A 19,217-nucleotide genomic window follows, 5' to 3' on the forward strand; every position below is an offset into this window, starting at 1 on the left:
TCTCCAAAAGTAATCTGTAACGTGAGAGAGTCTTACAGTTGGAAGACGTAGGAGAGGTCATTTGGTTCAATCTTCTTTACTAAAGCAGGAATCTTATAATTTCTCTAATAGATAGAGCATTTCCAGTTATGGGGGAGCGAATTGGTTTTGATAAATCCTTTTGCATTGTTGATTGTTTTGATGCTTTATATTCACAGAATAGTTTTTTGTTTTTGTTTTTGCTAAAAGGGATCTTAGAGACCATTCTAGTTCAATTCCTTCCATTTGCAGATGAGGATATTAAGGGCCAGAGAGGTTAGGTGACTTGCCCAAGGCTAAACAACTAATTTATGACACAGTTGGGACTCCTGATTCCTGGTGGCTTCTTTCCAAATCATTAAACTGCAAAATTACTGAAGTCATAAATGCTGAGTAGTATTAAATGCTATTATACAATATATAAATCCTTTAGTATGCAGCATATTTTAGCAGGGCCAATATTTATGTTGTAATATAGATAAATTTATTTTTATTTTGGTGGAGAAAATCTAAATCTTTCCTTATAATTATGTACAAACATCTCCTTAAAGCTTCATGAGAAACTCACTGTTTTGAACTGGACTTTTTTTCTTTGCTTTCCTTTTTTGGTGGTGGCGGGGGAGAAGTCATCAGTCTGATTCTTATATCTAAGAAGTCACATGGCCAAAAAAGACACAAAACCACATTTTTCTGCCTCACATGAGGTTTGGGGAGTGGACTGGAGCCAGGGGTTTTTCTCTGTTCCTGTCAGGCTTTGGTCCCAGGCCTGTCAGTGGCAATGAGGATAAGACAGGAGTAGAGCCTGCCCATATGCCAAGGGGACTTTGAAAGGTTGCCTGGCCTATCCCTGCCTTCTGGAAGGACTGCATTTAAAGGGAAGCTGCAGCCTTTTTTTTTTTTTGTATTGTGAAATTACTTGCTGTAAGCTCTAGGATGACCCCTTGTCCTGTGTGCGGGATGGGTGGTGAAGAGGAAGAGGAAGACAGAACGCTGATTGGCTACAATGAGAGAAGCCGATAGACTCAGGGATCTGAGACGCGTGGACAGATTTGGGGGAAGGAACATTGGAATCGGTGTGCTGTAGTAAAGCGCTGACAAGCAGTGCTCTCTGTTTGAAGAAATAACCAAGACCTCAGAGGGAGGACCTGGCAGCAGCTTTGGGCCTGTCATCCAACGGGCTAACCTCAATTCCTTGTCTGTTATAGATTCAAAAATATTAAGGCTTGTCAGTTGCATCAACAAGAAAGACATTTGCTCCCCAAATTTCAAACTGTTGGTCTCTTATCCTTGTGAAGACAGATGAACAGACTCTTGTTCCCCAAAGCAGAAAGATGAATCTATTATTTATTATCCCACTGTACTTCGCACCTCCGTTATAAGCACTTATTATGGCCTGCCTTCATTTGTGTTCGCGACTATCTCCCCTACTGGACTTGAGTTCTCAAGAGCAAGGACCATTGGTTTTATTATGGAATATCTAAGGCATACCAAAAGATAAAGAGGATGCCGTCTTTACATCTTTATATCCCCATATAGCTTTTAAGTACGCACCTAGTACTCAGCAGGCGCTCCGGAAATGTTTGTTGAATTGCAGTACTAACGTCTTTTCTTGTACTTGTGCAGTCATGCTTCCTATCCTTTGCAGATTTATGCAGAATCAGAATCATTTTCTCTTGGACCTAAACTCTCAGGGTCAAGGCAAATATACTCTGATATTCATAGAAATAGTAGCTGCTCTGAAAGGCCTTTGGAACAGTGGTACCCACATTAGACGGTCCTAATTGTTGATGGTCATTAGCACTCAGAAGTAGTGTTCTATTCAGATGTGCTCTATTCAAAGTTTAGATAAAGGAATGAAACAATAAAGGTGTAAATAACTAATGGGAATATGGACTTGACCTTAATGATAAAAATAGTTTGTTATCTGTGTTCACTGTTGTACCTGTTAGCCATCACTGATTTTTTTTTAATTAAAGATTTTATTTATTTATTTGACAGAGAGAGAGACACAGCGAGAGAGGGAACACGAGCAGGGGGAGTGGGAGAGGGAGAAGCAGGCTTCCCGCTGAGCAGGGAGCCCAAGGCGGGGCTCCATCCAAGGACCCCAGGATCACGACCTGAGCTGAAGGCAGACGCTTAATGACTGAGCCACCCAGGCGCCACCATCACTGATTTTTTGAGGAGACCCAGAAAGTGGCTCATGGAAGACAGGAGTGTTTTGAAGAAAGGAATGCTCTTGGATTTAGGAAAGGGTAGGAGATTATTTGTGTATGTGGTGTGTGGTGTGGGCAATGGTGAAGAGCTTTTTGGTAGATTGGGGGGCATTGTGAAAGAAAGGAAAATAATAAAATAACCCTTGGCACCGGGCTAAGGGTGAAGTGAGTCCATAAAATGTATGACTTTCCTGATGTGAGTGTAATAATTACATGAAACTTTTCTATCATGTTTGTCTCCCCAACAGTATTTGCAGCCCTTTGTCCCAGTTTCAGTTTAGCTACTTCCTTATTCCATTTCCTGCTGCTTTGCCTGATAGAATACGTGAAAGTGGAAACCCTAATTTGTTACCTTCTCATTGAATTTCCCACCTTGTCACCTCTTCTGGATCTTCTGTCTTGATTAGTGGTCCTCCTCACTAGAAAACTCTCTCTGACCATCACACCCAGCTGGTTACTATGTCCTGTCAATTCTGTCTTCAAAATAACTCTCAAATTCTTCCCAGTCTCTCCATAGTAGCTTTCCCCATACTTTAGCATCCATCCATCCATCTTTTCCCCTTAAACAGAATCATCTTTCAAATCTAATCACACCACTTCCCTTCACCTCTCCATGCTTCTTTGACCATAGGAGAAAAAAAAACAAACAACAAAAACAATCCTCTAATCTACCTTTCCAGCCTTATCTTCTCATCTCTCAACACCACCCTCCAGTACCTGCTGACAATTTTCACCTCTCCCCAGATAACCACATGGTTTCTTCCACACATTCCTCTGACTGATATTTTTTGGGGGCTGATATTCTTTATACCCCTTCCCTATTCATTCTGGACAGCAATTTTTCTCCTTCAAACTTCAAAATTTGTACCCGTTTTTCTTAGAGAGCTTCTCATGCTACATAGTAATCATTTATTTATATATTTCTCCTCTAATAGGTTGTAAGCTCCTCCAGAGCAGGGGTCCACCATCTTGTTCATCTTTGCTTCCTCGTTATTGCTTGACAAAGCCAGGACTCTAGGGGATTAACAAAGAATTTGTTGAATCCATGAATGAGCTGAATAGAAGATATCTGATAAAAAACCACCTTCCTCACAGAAATGAGAATTTTTCCATGCCGTCTTGTGATTTCAGTGGTAAATCTGATGACTGCCTTTCTCAGATAGCTGTGGTGAGAGCTGATGTGAGAAGGTCCCTAAAAGTCCTTAAGTATCTTAGAAGATGTGATAGGTCTAAGCTTTGGGTATTTAAGCAACATAGAAAAAAAAAAAACAGTTGTTTTAGCACTTCTAACTTGTACTCTCTTTTTTTTAGAGAGAGAACACGCGTGCGAGAGAGAGCCAGGGGGAGGGCAGGGAGAGAGGGAGAGAGAGAATCTTAAGCAGGCTCGGCACCACAAGAGGCAAAGTGGGCCATTGCAGCTGATGGACTGAAGGCAAACGAGGCTCAGCCATAACAGTGTGGAGCCCCACACAGAGGCTCGATCCCAGGACCCTGAGATCATGACCTGAGCTGAAATCAAGCGTCGGTCGCTTAACCGACTGAGCCACCCAGGTGCCCCACTTGTATTCTCTTTCTAAGAATGATCTCAGGTGCCCTTTGAGGTTTAATGTAAGACCTCAAAAAGTATCCTAAGTTTTCCTTTCCACTTGTAATTTTCTGATTAATTTTATAAACTTGATTCTCTGCACTGTTTTCCTTCTTATTAGGATCATTCCTATCTTCAGTCTTCTTTTTACTTGCTTATACCATTTTTGAAATTATCATATTTGGAGGAAATAGTCCAAAGCAACTAAACCCTGAGGCTGAGGTAAGAGGCAAAAGAGAATTATCCGCCACTAGGGCACCTTGTTTGGGGGTATGCAGATTTCCACAAGCATATCCATGCAAAATCGTGAAGCTTCTTGCTAGGTTAACTTCTCAGTAGTATTCTTTTCCTTTTTTTTTTTAAGATTTTATTATTATTTTTTAAGTAATCTGTACACTAAACGTGGGGCTGGAACTCATGACCCCTAGATCAAGAGTCAGAGTTGCATATTCTACATGACTGAGGCAGCCAGGCGCTCCTCTCGGTTGTTTTCATTCTGTGGTAAATAACGTCAGCTTTTTCTTTTCGAGACGTATTTGTAGGTTCACTAAAGTAGATAAAGCAGCTCAGAACCTACTGTTTGTCTCTCTCACTTGAGAACTTTTTTTGCCCAGAGCTTCTCAAATCCTCGACTTCCCTTTATTTGCCAATATTTAAAGTAGGAGAACTCTCCCTATAATTTTCTGAATTCAGAAATTTGGTGTGGGGGTCGGGTGAAGGGGGGAAAAGTTGCTTTTGAAAACCTGCCAGCTACGTGTCCTTCTGCTGCAGCAGAGTCCCTTGTCTGGACCTGGAGCTGCCCTTTCCTTCAGTCCCTTCTATGGATGGCTGCACTGATAGATGGATTCTCCTAGGGGAGCTTCATGGATCAGTCCTCCGTCCATTACCATGTAGCAGGATTATAATTTATAGCCCCAGATGGTGACTCACACCCCCCTCCCCATTTACTCAGTAGAGCAGCAGAGCTATTAACTATTGAATTGCTTCATTCTTTTTAAGAAATAATTGATGGTATTTGCAAAGGGCTTTGTATAAAAATACTTATAAAAACACCGAAAAAAATAAAGTTTCATCAGAGCATGAAGCATGTTATGAGTTATAATAAAAAATAACCACACAGTCAGGCTTATTTTTCTTGGCCTAATTCTATGTAGAACTGAGGTTTTTAAGGCACTGATTTGGGTCAGATTCCTGTTTTCATAGGAGGGCATCAGCTCTTTCTTCTTGGTTGATTGTTAAAACTTATGGTTCTACCCCTTATAAGAAAACCAAGAATATTTCCTTGCCAGGTCCTTGCCAGAGAATAAAAAACAGCTACTCAGATATTTTGAAAGCTTGAGCATGATTAATAATGGTTTATTATTAAATAGTAATATTAAATAATACTATAATAATACTAAATAATAGGAAGATTTCCTGAAGAAGGTGTAGTCCATGCCCTTCTGGATTAAATCAGACTTTCTAAGCGCTGTTTGCTTGGAATCCCTTACTGTAAGCATTGCTGTTCTGGAATACCCAAGAATCTCACCTTGTAGAGAGAGGGGCCCTGAAAACTGTCGTAGGAAAGATGCTACCGTATTTGTTGAGGCTGTTTTATCTTCCTTGTTTTGTGCGGGTCCATGGAAGAAAGGCCTCACAGGACTTAGTACAAGTAAAAACTGCTTCTCCTGGACAATTGGTGTGTTTTTATCTTACTTGAATAATTAATTGTATCTTTTTCTTTCATTTGATCCATAGAAAGCTATGGTCCAGATTTGTACCTTTTTTAATGGTTGTTAGCCTACAAATTATTTTTGTTCACTGGTTTTACTTTGGCTTTTTTTTTTTTTTTTACGTTTCAGTCTTATTTTCCCTTTATCGATTTACCTCTTGTATTATGTACATTTTTGTCAACAGTCTCAAGTTCTTTTTGGGACAAAGTCCATGTATCTGTCTCCTAATATGTATTTGCCTATTTTAACCAACTTAAGATGCTTATTCTATTGGGTCTCAAGTAAAACCATAAATGTACCACTTTTTGAATTTCAGTATTTAGTTGTATATGGTTTTAAACTCTTGAGACCTTTAACAGCTCTACAACGTGAACCATGGACAGCATTTATTGGACAGGATATAGAAGCCAGATGACGCCTGGAAGTCTTACTGTGTAATTTAATCCTGGGTGCTGTGTTGTTTGGCTTCACTGGACTCTGCGTGTGCATGTATAATTACGTGCGCATGTGTAAAAAGCCCAGCCCTGATAGGAAAGAGAGGGAGGAACATCATTAGCAGAGATTAGATTGGTCTCTCCAGCTGGGCAGTGTGCCTCTGAATTCCAAGGGCTTTCCCTAGTGTAAATTATTAGACTGTACTCAGCTGTTGTTCAGTTCCCCTCTGGCTGAGCTGCTTCTGCTAATGCTATTAAGCTGTGTTCTCAGGTACTAGATATATGTCTGCATGTTAAAAGGAAAACCCTTGTCATATTCACAGGAGAGTAGTATATAGCCTTCTCAAAGACAGAATAGAGAGGCAAAATGAAACAAAGACAAACGGTGGGCCAAACTTCAGCTACATATACAATTTGGAAATTGTTAGTAGACCAAAATAATTCCTCTCTAACTAAAATAAATAGGAGTAATGTAATACAAAGAGTTTAATTCCGATAAGTTGAGCATTGCACTTCTGGAATGCTCATCTGACTTCAGATGTTCTGACACTAACAATATAAAATACACTAACAATATAAAACTTGCACTCTTTTAATAGAGCATGAAGCAGGGGTGCCTGGGTGGCTCAGTCGTTAAGCGTCTGCCTTCGGCTCAGGTCATGATCCCAGGATCTGGGATCGAGCCCCACATCGGGCTCCCTGCTTGGCGGGAAGCCTGCTTCTCCCTCTCCCACTCCCCCTGCTTGTGTTCCCTCTCTTGCTGTGTCTCTCTCTGTCAAATAAATAAATAAAATCTTTCAAAAAAAAAAAGAGCATGAAGCATAAGGCTCGGTGCAATATACATACCAATTAGGTCAGTAGAATTCACTTCTACAGTAAATGATCTGTTTCAGTTTTTTCTATTGACAATTAATGCTATGTATATGATGGATCAATACAACTCAAAAAGACACGTCTTTTCTCCATGATTTTATTGCCTAGCGTAGCCAACTTACTGATGGAAATGAACCAATTTATCCATTGAAGGTCAAGAAGAATAAATGAAGTGCACAGATAATAGAGACACTCTTAAGTGATCATTTTATTTTTTTCCTTACCAACCCTTTTAACAAGTAACAAAATTGGCTGACTGAAGTCTTTTTTCTCCTCCTCCTCCTTCCTTTGGGGAACACGTTCATGTGCTGAGAAAGAGGGCTAAAACATAAAGAACCATGAGGTCATGTAGCAGTGGGGTCACCACTGGTCAATTTCCCGGCGCGGGACCTGGGTGCTCAGCTATCCATCACCATTCTCAGCAGCGATAGCAGCTCTGTGTACACTCTGCAGAAATAGTAGCCCCGATATTGCATCAATTTAAGATTAAGGCCTGGATGTGGTTGAGAACTTACCTCCTACTTATGACTTTTTGAAGAGGGGAATTTTTAAACATAAAAGATTAAAGAGAGAGGGCGTATTTTCAGTGCATAGAAGAATGGCATTATAAGAATAGATGAGAAAGCCCGCACTTCTCTAGGAAAGGCTCTCCTGTAGTCACCCTTGCCAGCAAAGCTGAGAGGAAAGCACACTGGCGGGGATGAGGTTAATCCTGGGGATACATCTGTGGCAGCAGTTCACCCTTGGATGGGATGGCTGCTTTACAGAAGGCAGCCTGTGGAAACCAAGTGGACGATCATTAAAATTTAGCGTTGGCAATCAGACCGGCTTCATGGCTGCATAACCACAGGGCCTCACGGATGACTTAATACTCTGCTGTCTCTGCCTTGAAATTCTTATTAGTTCTTGAACAGAGGGTCTAGAATTTTCATTTTGTAGTTGTCCTGCACATTGCATAGCCAGTCTTGTTAATCTATAGAATTGTCATAAGCCCTTAGATGATGTTCTTACTAGCAGAGCATCTCAGGATGTTGAACCTTTCCTATGGCATGTTCCTTTTTGCTCAAAGGCCAGCATGTGTATTCCTTCCTGGCTCCTGTTAGATTTCTAGAAGTGGCTCTGAAAAATGTGTTTGTGTCAGTGAATGACTTAACAGGAAACTCTGCCTCAGTTTTATGCCCCCAAACAATTCTATTTTGTTAATAAGGTATACAGGCATTATTTAGTGTAATAGCATGATTTCAGAAACTATATATTTTGCTCATTCCAGTTACTGTGGGCTTGAACAAAAGTTTTTTGATCATTGCATGAGTAATGAGTAGTGATTTTTATGAAACCAAGTTCTTCTGATCAGAGAAGAGACTTGATAGCTCAGGATTCAAAACCTTCCATGATGCAACACCACCCTATAGTTACAGCCATGCTGATCAATGCCCTCCAATGCACCTTATGTTCCGACCCTCCCAGACTGCTTACTGTTCCTGGAAAATGCCTTTTATTTTCTCGCCCTCCATTCTTTTCTTTATGAAATTCTCTTTGATGGGAATATGTGTGTTCTCCAAAGAGCACCCCTGTCTCCCCATCCTCTGCCGTTTCTCCCCTGGCGTGACTCTTACTTCGAGGTCCCACTTCGTTGATGAAATTTCTCTTCCTCTATGGGATTTTCCACTGATATTCTCAGAATTAGTTATTACACTGCCTGCTGTGCCATCTACTGTGCTGGGCATTTTATAGCCCAGTAGACTCTAGCTGAATCTTCGCTCTTGAAGCCTTACTTAATGCTGCCCTATACCACAGTTACTTGTTTACTTGCCTTTCTGACATGCTAGGTTGAATGCTCCCCGAGGGTAGGACAGTCTAGTATATCTCTATTCCATCATCCGTGGCATCATAATTGTCGGGCACATGCTCAGTGCGCGTTTACCAAGTGTCTTTGTCCATTCAGGCTGCTGTAACGAAACACCACAGACTGGGGAGAAATTTATGGCTCAGAGCTCTGGAGGTTGGAAGTCAGATCAGAGTGCCGGCATGGTTGGATGAGGGCCCTCTTCAGGGTCACAGATTTCTTGTTGTATTCTCCCATGGCAGGAGGACGAGAGATCTCTCTAGAGCCTCTTTTACAGGGGCACTAATCCCATTCATGAGGACTCTACTCTCATGACCTAAGCATCTCCCGAAGGCCCCACCTACTAATATCATCACTTTTAGGGATTAGGATCTCAACACATGAACTTTGGGGAGACCCAGACATTCTGATTATTGCAGTGAGGGAATTGGAAGGACTGCCCTCGTTCCTTTACAGCATTACCTTCTGTGTTTAAAGTACTTGGCTATAATTCCCTAAAGTGAAACAACCAGCTGACATCCATTGATCTTATGGGAAATAACTTTGACGTTGAGAATCATTTGTGGAAGAGAGAAATAATAAAAGCGAGGCTGTCATTGGGAAGGAGGCCTCCTAGAATTGTGTAATGGAGGGGTCATGGGTAGAAGATGACTGAGAGTCCAGTAGCAGAAAAGTTAAAAAAGACCGGAGGGTGCCAGAGTAGTCAGGAAAATTACCGAAAACAGTTTGAAGTCAGAAAAACAGGAAGCCTAGGGTACCATTGGACTCTCAATTTAGCCATCCCTAGCCAGCAATTTAGTTCTCAACTTCTCTTCCCTTAATTAAATTATCCTGCCATGTGAACAAGAAAGGGCTTGAAATAAAGCCAGTAGCATGGCAGGCCTATTTAGGAGTATGCTAAATACATTTTTATTCTACCTATTTGACTCTTAAACTAAATCCTACCTATTGCGGAATTGTCTTTTCTCTTGATTCTGCCTAGGCTGTAAGGAGAGAGAAAAAGAGAGTAAATCAGAATCAGAAGCTGAATCTACTGGGGTTAAAAAATAATCAGATTCTTCTTTGAGCTTCTCTGTGTCCACAGCCAAGCATGCCTTTAATTTTGTCCCTTGGGATTAGACATATGTAGGCTAAAGGAAAAAAGCCACTAATCCCCAAACCTGGATTGTCCAAGGCATTGTAAGTGGCTTAATTTCCAAATCACTGATACAACTAGTGGACCATCCTAGCCCTATTGTTATTTCAGTGATTATGAGAAGAAAGTCATTTGGTTGACTAGGTGTAAGGGCTTTGTGATTCCTCATAGGTACTAGTGATTTATTTTCATATTTTAAATTTTGGTGCTCAATTCATTTTAGTCTAGTGAGATTGAAAGGATACTTCATTGCAAAACCCATTCTCACCAGTGAATCTACTTGTTTTATACTGGGCAAGTAGAAAGGGGCTCTACAGAAAAATCTTTCAAAGGAAAGTTGGAAATTATAGAATGGGGGGTAGGATCATCCCAGAAGAGATGTGGGGCCTATTCCACAAAATTTTAGCCAGTGAAATAAAGTTTAAAAATTAACATTGAAAGCATGCCTGAAGAGGAAAATCATAAAAGGACAGTAGAAACCCTAAAGCTTTTATGGGAGGAACACTTTGATTTGCCTCAGTAAGTGAGGGAAAGGATGCATGAGCTGATTATGTGTTTGTCTGTGAACACCCTGGATCTTTACCTTAACCTTTAACTCACAATGACTTTGAGGTGGGAAAATCCAGGGGTGGTTTTTAGATTCTAAGGACATGTAACCTGGACTGTGCTAAATTCTTATTTTATTCTCTAGACTCATATTTATTAACTTTCATTTAGAAACACCTAGAGGTACCTCTATGGCAAAGGATGTTAAAGAATTAGAAATATAAAATTAATTCTAATGTATACACCTACGGAAAGTTGTAAAGCGATGTGATTGCTAACAACTCACACAACTAAATGGACTGTGCTTATCAAAAGCATTGTAGTAAACGTGTCGGAAAGAGTAGCAGTGTATGGTTTCCAAGGAGTCTATGGCAAGGCTATTGATGTGTTCTGGCAGTCCTGCCATTGCCTAGGGCAGCTCAGGGACTTTGCTTTCAGAATGCTTTTTGAACATCTCAGTACTAGATAGAGTCAGGGGGGGAAAAAAGCCCAGATCGGTTCCCTCTCACCTGCCCTTGCCCCTGTTAATAACCATTGTTCTGTTTTCTGTCCCTGTGGTTTTGTGTTTCCTATAAATGAATTTCATATAAATGGAATCATAGTATGTAGCCTTTGTGTTGGCTTTTTTTTCTTAGCATAGTGCTTTTGAGATTCATCCATGTTATTGCATGATCTATCTTTTCCTTTTCTTTCTTTCTTTCTTCCTTCCTTCCTTCCTTCCTTCCTTCCTTCCTTTGGCCATACTTTCATCTTAGTGTGAGTTGGTGTAGGGATGGGGAGAACTGCAGATAAAATGTGTTCAGTCTTCCAGGTTTAGCTAGAACTCTTGTTAACTATTTAGGAGAAATCCAAAGTTGTGAGTATAGAGTGAAATGTTCCTATTTTGCAGTTGAAATTACGTATTTTGGTGAGAAATGCCAAGATGACAGAAGGAAACCATTTGAAGATTTCAGAGTCTTGTTTATAGTAAGGACTCGATAAAATGCTTGTTAGGGGATTTTTTTTTTTTGAGTTATAATTGACATGCAATATTAGTTTCAGGTATACGATAACATGACTAGATATCTGTATATATCATGAAATAATCACCACAATAAGTCTAGTCAACATCCATCACCACACATAGTTACAAAAAATTTTTTTCTTGTTATGAGAACTTTTAAGATTGACTCTCTTAGCAACTTTCAAATATGCAATACTGTATTAGTAACTCGTCACTATGCTGTACATTACATTCTCATGACTTATTTATGTTATAACTGGAAGCTTGTGCCCTTTGACTCCCTCTACCCATTTTGCCCACCCTACCCCCTGTCTCTGGCAACCACCTATCTGTTCTCTGTATCTGTGAACATGGGTTTGTTTTTTTAGATTCCATGTATAAGTGAGATCATATGTTATGTCTTTCTCTGCTGACTTATTTCACTCAGCATAATGCCCTCAAGTCCCATCCACTGTTGTTGCAAATGGCAAGATTTCATTCTTTGTTGTGGCTGGATAATATGCCATTGTATATTTATACATGCCACATTTTCTTTATCCATTCATCTATCGATAGACACTTAGGTTCCTTCTATGTCTTCACTATTGTAAATAAAAAATGCCTGTTAGTTTGATTGGCATCTACAACAACTCTAAAAGGGAGGCTTATTAATGCCAATATACAAATGAGGCATTTCTATAACTTGTTGAAGAAGTAAATGACAGAGCTAGGTAAGTGGCAAAGCTAGGATTCCAATAAGGTCTTTCCACCTAGAAACCATATTCTTTCCTATTACAACATGTCATAAGCATAATGTAATGGGACGTGGGGAAAATAACTATTTACAATATTCATCATGGTCTGGTTCATTACGGTCCTGGGAGGAACTTTGCAGTAATGGCAAGTTATTCACTGATGAAATGTGCTCAGTGTATGATCATGACCCACTAGCATGTTGGACATCATCAGAAGGGGTCTAGCAATGAAATAAAAACCAGTATCCTCTCCTTAATCTACAACCACAGGATCAGTGACATTTAGAGCATGATTCTGAGTGGTAATCTTAAGGAAAGATGAAGTTGGAGATGGATCAAAAGCAATTGAAATGATTCAAGGGTTGTATGTGTCCTGCCTTCGGAATGTAGGCTGGAACTTTTAAGACCCATCAGTGTTGAAGAACACAGGTGATATTTATAAAATCATGGTGCATAAATTCTGGAATTCTAGACTTCAAGAGCATCACCTGAAGCTTAAAAGCATTTGGAACACATTTTTTAAAAGTCTTACTTTTAAAATTTTAAAGGCATTTTTACCTCAATTCATGAATTCATAAGAACTTTATTCATGTCAGGTTCCATGCTAGGTGTTGGGGAAAACAGTAATAAGATAATAAGATAGACCCTACCCTCAGCAAGCTTCTCTTCTAGTGAAAGAAACATACGTATTAAAGAGATCATTTATAATATTAAGTGTTAGTAATAAAATATAGGCATTAAGTTTAATACAAAAATAAGCTCAACACATGAATAAGATTCTTTAATGGATTATGAAGGGAAGCAAGTGATGATTATATTATATCCATTCCTTTTGGAAGTAGAGTCACAACAAGCAATTATGCCCCCTTCAAAGCTATTATATGGCCAAAAGGGCCACTGGCATTTTGTAGGTTCTCCATTTTGTAGGTTCCACAGGTTGCCTCTTCTTGTCCTCACTTTATAAGGTGTTGTGACTATAGATCATGCTATATTTTAAGAACAGCTAAACACACATACACTTAAGTTTGCCCACAGTTATTTAGAACCAGAAAAGGGCAGCGGGGGGCCGGGGGGGATGTTTCCACACAGGCCTAATAGACTTCATAAAGTCCATATACCAACCCTCATGGTTTACTCGTAAGAAGATTCTTCAAGCCTTTGTACAAAACTTAATTGCTATTATTTTGCACACATTTTAAACAAGTTTGGTTATCTGGTTCCCAGCCCAGGACAAATGATAAGGACATATTAACTATTCAGATTGATTTACTAAGAGCTATGAGAAGCAATGGCTAGTGAGTTGACTGGTGGCTTCATACCAGACACTGAGCCAGAAGAAAATCAAATTTTAAAAAAAGTACAATAATAAAGCAATCATTACCATTTCAAAAGGATTTTCCACCTTGCAAATAGATTTACTAGTATTACTTCAAATAGTAACTTATGTTGGGGATTTTTAAATTTTAGCTTTTATTTTAAAAATATAATTTATACAAACTTTTTAGAAACACATTTTGAAAATGTGCACTCATAATGAGTTGAGATTATAATTTTTGAAGGGAGGCAGCTGAATATGTCTTTAAATTCTATCCTATGTAATATAAATCTTTGTATTGAGGCACTACATCCTGTTTTCTATTATAGTTTGTTGTTCTGCATTTATTTTTCTTTCCATTAGAACTGTCTTGGACATTTATTATTTTTTTTAACACTTAGAATAAATATTTAATACTTATTGATGTTCTTCCTTGTCATCCTGATCTTGGACAGATGGGACTTACAAGGATCCTTTAGTAGTCTGCAAATTTCAGCTATATATTGGAAACAGAAATGGAAACTACCCCAATGAATAATTAAAGAATGGGTTTAGATTACTCTCTAGCATAAAGTCAAATTCACCTTCCAAAACAATGACATAGGGCAGGTGAAAAATGATTGAGATTTGCCAATTTCAAATTTCTATTGTTGGTAAAGCCCAAAATGTTCTATTTTCTAGGGTACATTTTCTAGGGTATCATCTGGATTGAATCATTTTCTTAAAAAATTAAAACTCAGGACTGATTCTGTGAACAAAAACAATGTTGAGTAAGGAGAACAAAACGTTAAGTTAAAAGTCTAAAGCAGTGGGACCTTTCACTGATATGATTTTAATTACTTCTCAATTAAAATTGGACATTGGATCCAGAGTCTAGAGTTCCTTGCTCCTCCTGGAGTTTTTATCATGGTTATCTCTAATACAGTCTTGTCTGAGAAGTGACAAGAGCTGTTGGTGATTTGGTAGAAACTTCTGGTCTTGTTGCCCGTTTCCTCCATTAGCCCTCCCTTACTTCTCTGCCTTTCACCTACACTAGTCTTGTGATTAGAGACTTCAAGGAAGGGTAATTATGAAAATAGCAATAATACAATTTCAACTTTGAAATTATCCACAAATGACTGTTGAAACTACTTAGGTATTTGAAAATTATTCCTTTGGCTTTTCTCATAATTTTAGACACCTGGTTATGGTCTCTTGGAAAATCCTTTTATTTTTTATTATTTTTAAAATTTTTTAAAGATCTATTTAATTATTTTATTTTATTTTTTATTTTTTTAAAGTTATATTTATTTATTCATGAGAGTCAGAGAGAGAGAGAGAGAGAGGCAGAGGCAGAGGGAGAAGCAGGCTCCCAGCCTAGCAGGGAGCCCGATGCGAGACTCGATCCCAGGACCCTGGGATCATGACCTGAGCCTAAGGCAGATGCTTAACCATCTGAGCCACCCAGGCACCCTATTTAATTATTTTAGAGAGAGAGCACGTGCATATCCATGGGTTCAGGGAAGGAGGACCGGGAAAGAGAGTCTTAGTTGGTTAAACGTCTGCCTTCAGCTCAGGTCATGATCCCAGGGTCCTGGGATGGAGGCCGGCGGCATCGGGCTCTCTGCTCAGAAGGGAGCCTGTTTCTCCCTCCCCTGATCCCCCTGCTTGTGCTCTCTCTGTCTGTCAAATAAATAAATAAAATCCTTAAGCAGACTCTGTGCAAAGTGAAGAGCCCAACATGGGGCTTGATCTCAAGACCCTGAGATCACAACCTGAGCCAAAACCAAGAACTGGTCGCTTAACTGACTGCGCCACACAGGCATCCGTTGTAAAATCCTTTTTAAAAATCTCTAATTTGAGGTGCTTGGGTGGCTCACTCAGTTAAGCATCTGCCTTCGGCTCAGGTCATGATCCCAGGGTCCTGGGACCAAGTATCGCATTGGGCTCCTTGCTCAGCAGGGAGCCTGCTTCTCCCTCTGCCTGCCACTCCGCCCACTTGTATGCACACACGCTCTCTCTCTCTCAAATAAATAAGTAAATAATCTTAAAAACAAAAACAAAAAACCTCTAATTTGATCCTGGCAAAGTCATTGGAAGGAGCTGTATTTAAATAATTTCATTCACAGATATTACTAAAATTTGATAGCAAACCTGTTATTTTAAAAGAAGTAATGGAATTCTATGCATTTAGCAAATCCTCATGTACAAAGGGAAGCTATATCTTTATCAGTTCTCACAATAAACAAATCTGTTAAGGCGAGTAAAACATATAGAGCACAGCTGTACAATAGAACTTTCTGTGATGGAAGTGCAGTGTCCTATTTTTCACTGTCTGGTATGGTTGCCACTAGCCACATGTGGCTACTGAGCACTTGAAATGGACTAGGGCAAGTTAGGAACTGAATTTTTAATTTAATTTAATTTTAATTCATTTAAGTTAAATAGCCACATATGACTAGAAGCTACAGTTTTAGTGTGGGTTTAGAAGTAAAATGTAATGGAGTAAACCTACAGAAGGTGGGCATATTTTAGAATTCTCCACTTTAGGGCGCCTGGGTGGCTCAGTCGGTTAAGCGACTGCCTTCGGCTCAGGTCATGATCCTGGAGTCCCGGGATCGAGTCCCACATCAGGCTCCCTGCTCGGCAGGGAGTCTGTTCCTCCCTCTGACCCTCTTACCTCTCGTGCTATCTCTCATTCTCTCTCTCTCAAATAAATAAATAAAAAATCTTTAAAAAATAAAAAAATAAAAAAATAAAAAAATAAACATTTAGAATTCTCCACTTTATTTGTTGCTAGGAATTTTTAGCTTTACCCTAAACATAAAACCTCAGCTCAAGGTAAAATGGGAGTCAAGTCCATATTTTTCTGATTTAGACATTTCTTAATTAAACAGAAGCCCATTATAATATTGACAGTAGAGTGGTCCATGGACTTGGACTCAGGCTCAGGCTTTGGGACTGGAGTGGAGCTGGGCTTACCTCCTGTCTTTACCCCTTAGTAAGCTGTAGTGAGTTATTTGAACTTCCTGTGCCTCGATTTCTTTATCAGTTCTTATCAGGGATAATAATAATGCTTTTCTCAAAGGGTTGATGTGAGGATTAAAAAAGTTAATGTAAGTGACTGGTCAGAGAAGTGAATGGCAATAATCTCAACAAATGTTAGCTATTGTTATTAATATACTGTTTATCACATTGCTCTCTCTGTGTGAATGTGTGAGTTTGTGCATATGTAAAATTCTCTCATCCAAAAAGTAAATTACATCATATTATATCAGGTTCTGAACTAAGCCTTGAGGCTGGAAAGAAGGGAAAGAAGACGGACAAGGTACAGACATAAATGTTACTTGGCTTCAGCTCCTGGTGAATTTAGATTTTTTTTTTTTTTGTAAAGATTTTATTTATTTATTTGAGAGAGAGAGGGAATGAGAGATAGAAAGCATGAGAGGGAAGAGGATCAGAGGGAGGAGCAGACTCCCTGCTGAGCAGGGAGCCCGATGTGGGACTCGATCCCAGGACTCCAGGATCATGACCTGAGCCGAAGGCAGTCGCTTAACCAACTGAGCCACCCAGGTGCCCCTCCTGGTGAATTTAGAAACTAATGAGTTATTTCTGTTGAAAAACAGGAGTCATGACCTAATCTTTGCTCCCTCCAATTCTAACAATCTGTGATTCTGTCATTCCTAAGCAATCTGAGGATAGCAGAAGGACCCTTGGTGCCTTCTTGTCTGCCAAGTACATGGAGGACTTGCACAGGAACCTTGTGCAGGATCTGCTGCTTTGTGGGACATTCCAAATATATCACTGGAAATCTGTTACTGATGCTCTTCAGTAACTCTGTTATACGAAGCTGGCAATGTATTATTTGGTTTGAATGTTATATAGTATAAAACAAGTGCAGAATGTGTTAGAGTCCTATCTCTACTTCAGTTATATTTTACTATTCAACTAAATAGTCCATAATGACAGTTAATTTAATGGGAAAAGAACTTTCATTATATAGTTTTATTCAAAAAGATTTTCTCTTCTTTCTCACTTGCTTAGAGTCATGAATGGTAGCTCTGACAGCAGAGCTAACCAACTCTTATCAAGCAGTACACTATCCATCACCTCCCTATGGCTGGCATATATTTGAATAGCAACAACGTGCATCAGAATACTACTCTGTAGCTTAAAAAGCACTTTCAGGTCCATTATCTCATTTAATACTCACATGAATCCCATGAAGATGCCCATTTTTCAGAACCCATGTATAGCAAACTGCCTCCATGGTAAGTATTTTTTTGTTTGTTTGTTTAAAGGTTTTATTTACTTATTAGAGAGAGGGAGAGCACAAGCAGGTGGGGGGGGGGTAGAGGGAGAGGGAGAAGCAGACTCCCCAGTGAGCAGGGAGCCTGATGCGGGGCTCGATTCCAGGACCCTGGGATCATGACCTGAGTTGAAGGAAGGAAGCCACCCAGGTGCCCCCACAGTAAGTTTTTAATCACAATATAGATATCATTTAGCTTTCATTTGATGAAATCCTTTTTTGGTAACATATTATACAGTATTGAGATTCATGGATGACCTAAATGTAATAAACAGTAATTTTATATGTTTAGAGAGAAAAATATTCCCCAGCCTAGGTTGGACAGTTGTCCAACGGACACGCAACTGCTGTAGAGCCCATGACTGACACCAGAGTTCAAGTTTTCTCACCAAACCGAAAGATTCAGAAGCCAGAGGTAGACCTCTTAGTAGCTGAGGCTCAGCACTGTGGGTTGCATTTCCAGCTTTGACCTTTGTGTCTCTGCCTTTAGCAGCAGGATCTCCACTGGTATGGTGCTTAGGATCAGATCTACTTCTTGCCCTTCTCAAAGCACCCTGTTCTGTGTCTCTGGACATTGACTTGTATGGACTGCATCGGTGGACTTCCTTGCCCTCTGGTTTTCTATTAGGTTCAACTAATGGGAAGCACCTGCAGGCTCTTTGAAAGCAAGAGGAGAGTGAGGGTGGGGTTCAGCATTAACTCCCCTGGCTCCCTCCCTGTCAGGTCAGTGCACTTTGGTTGCACTGCTCATACCAAAGGCTACAGCTCTTGTTCGATGACCTTCTTCTGTAGCCACACTCTCCAGGTTCTGGCGATCATTCTTTCCCCTCCGCAGTTAAAGCCTGCTGGCTGTTCCTAGCTCTGGGGCATAATAGTATCCCTATTGCTCTTCGTGCTCCCGCCTTTTGTAAGCAGTCTCATTGAATTCTCCTCATTTGCCCCATTTGCCAGGGCTTAGGCTAGTTGAGGGTCCTACTTCAGTGATCGTGCCTGCTTCTACTGCTTGTTCATCATACAAGCAGTATTCACACAGACTTCAGAAGATCTTAATTCAGAAAAATGATTATGTACAGCATAAAAAGTTTCCTTCAGTTTAATCCCTAGTTAGTACATTTGGAATATGAATTAATCTCTAATTAGATTCTGCTTATTTTGTTCTTTAAAAACATATCTAGTCTGGGGCACCTGGGTGGCTCAGTCAGCTAAACATCCAACTGTTAGTTTTGGCTCAGGTCATGATCTCATGGGTCATGAGATCAAGCCCCATGCGGGGCTCCGTGCTCATCGGGAAGTCTGCTTGAAGATTCTCTCCCTCTGCCCCTCCCCCCACTCTCATGTGTGTGCACTCTGTCTCTCTCTCTAATAATAAATAATCTTAAAAGAGAAAGAAACATACCTAGTCTACAAAGGAAGATGCCGGTGACATAGTAAACAAGTGTAGTTACTGTGTATGTTAAGATCGTGATACTTATGAGAAATAAGTATTAATTATGTGTTTATTGTCAACATCAGAGT

The 19,217-nt window shown here is 39.8% G+C and overlaps 1 protein-coding gene across 11 annotated transcripts in view; it reads left to right on the forward strand.

Annotated features, from left to right (window-relative positions):
- The window catches only part of MAP3K13 (mitogen-activated protein kinase kinase kinase 13), a 135,110-nt gene that overhangs the window by 61,094 nt on the left and 54,799 nt on the right, over nt 1-19,217 (forward strand). Inside the window, exon 1 of one of the 11 annotated variants that reach the window (XM_027584111.1) lies at nt 2,083-2,270. The exons of 9 other annotated variants lie outside the window; for them this stretch is intronic. The gene's annotated coding sequence lies outside the window, so the exon portion shown is untranslated. Of the gene's footprint in view, nt 1-2,082; nt 2,271-19,217 lie in introns of those variants that run through there. One more of the 11 variants, XM_027584104.1, reaches the window with a different exon arrangement.

The sequence above is a fragment of the Zalophus californianus genome, chromosome 1, assembly GCF_009762305.2.
Source record: "Zalophus californianus isolate mZalCal1 chromosome 1, mZalCal1.pri.v2, whole genome shotgun sequence".
Taxonomy (NCBI): domain Eukaryota; kingdom Metazoa; phylum Chordata; class Mammalia; order Carnivora; family Otariidae; genus Zalophus; species Zalophus californianus.